The sequence below is a fragment of the Macadamia integrifolia genome, chromosome 6, assembly GCF_013358625.1.
Source record: "Macadamia integrifolia cultivar HAES 741 chromosome 6, SCU_Mint_v3, whole genome shotgun sequence".
Lineage (NCBI taxonomy): Eukaryota > Viridiplantae > Streptophyta > Magnoliopsida > Proteales > Proteaceae > Macadamia > Macadamia integrifolia.
The window spans coordinates 28,398,630-28,400,572 of record NC_056562.1 but is presented as its reverse complement, the minus strand read 5'-3'; positions in this window follow the sequence as shown (position 1 = coordinate 28,400,572).

Here is a 1,943-nt window from a genome sequence, read left to right as displayed (position 1 = left end):
CCCCCCCCCCACCCATTGCCCCCAGAAAAAAAAAAAGTATTTCCTTAACTTTGTATGATCAGATAGAATCTTAAGGTTAGTTTATCAGGCCGGAGCGATCCTGATCAATCCAATTCAATTCAATTTTTAAAACTATGCCATATATTATCCAATAAACAAAAGTAGAATAAATTTAAGTTTATTTGGAATTATGCATTTTTTTTGGAGGGGAGAGGGATAGATAAGAAAAGTTGTATTATTAGAAAGAAAGAAGAATAAATACGAGAAGCTAAGAAGAATAAATACGAGAAGCTAGGTACCATTTCCCATATTAGACAGACCTAAAGAAGGAAGAGATATAGCAAGTATTCTAAAGACTACATCATCAAAAGGGCTTGCATTTGGAATTTGTATCCGATAGGATTTGGCTATCCTAATTGCCAAGTGATATGGTTGTCATACCAAAGTTTCAGAAGTGAGCATGTACGTGCATTTTATGGCTAGAAATAAGCCCATCCGAAGAAAGTAAAGTTTAGTTTATTTGGATTTATACATGGGATAAAATTTAGTTGCTGCCCGGGTTGCAGCTTTTGCGTTGTTCGCAACAAAAGAAATGAAATCGTCAAGACAAATTTTGTTCCTGGATGTGTTGGATGGTATACAATTGTTGGACATATCTTAAAAATGACTTTTCCATCATAAAGCTCGATCTTTTGAGTTAAACACTCTGAAACTTTTAGGATTTAGTACCACATCGATTAGGTTATTATTAGAGTAAATACCAAGAAAAACGAAAATAAACAACCAATAGATTCGCACAACACAGAGATTTAATGAGGTTCATACACCGGTGTGGTGTGCTACGTTCTCAGGCGAAGAAAAAGATGTTTCACTATGTAGAACAGAGAGATTGCACCCAAGCAGTGGCGAGAAAAACTCGCCCTGAAACCCTAGCTCTGAAAAACCCCCAAATTACAAAACTTGCTCAATAAGACTATAGTATAATATATACTCTTCCAAGTCGCGGGTCGATCCATTGGGTCGCGGTCGATTGGGTCAAACCATACTGTGGGGGCTATGCTCCTGTACCCCATACGAGATTAGTGTTGGGCTCTAGGCAACCCCTCTGCTTCCATCCTACATCTCAGAAAACTTCCAATACGGATCACCACCAAAATATATCGGAACAGGTCAATCTTCAAAACGGGTGAAGAATTCTAGACAAATTTAACCGTTATATATATATGATTGCTAGGTTTATGATTAATGCCTCTTAGTGGAAGACACTATTGATTTTCAATACGTCCACTGTAGTTGGTTCTGAAAGAGACACTAATCTTTTCCACTCCTCCCATTGATACGCTTTAGTGCATGATCTTGAATTTTCAATTTTATACCACAAAAAGCTATTGAGAACAATCAAATTAAGGTATCGGAATATTGAACCGCAGGTGCTCAAATAAATTCTTCATCTGTATAAAGTGAAGCCTATGGACAAGTTTTGATTGGTTTATTGACCATCTTTATTGCATCAACTACGTCGAGGGCCGCCGGCGTCGTCTCTAGGTCTTAGGGTACTCATGAATATCAGATAACAGAGATGGCTTATACACATATACCACATACGTACCTGTAGAGATCAAAGCTCAAATATTATATCTCCTGTACAGTACAAGTTAGGCATGATCTTTTGGCTACGGAAGCATCCACATCAGGTTGTTCTCCAGCTTCCAAATCAGTTAAAGTAACAAACAACTAGATAGGAATATATTAGCCTTTGTCCCAAGTAAGAAAAAAAAAATATATTTATTTATTTATCTAAGTAAATGGCATACATCATAGATTTCTATTAAGGATTACAAAAGATGACCAATGCTGTACAGTTATTATGGGACCACTTGCCATCTACAGTTTCAAATCTATCTCAAACCCACCATATGATTCAATTTTTATACTTATCTACA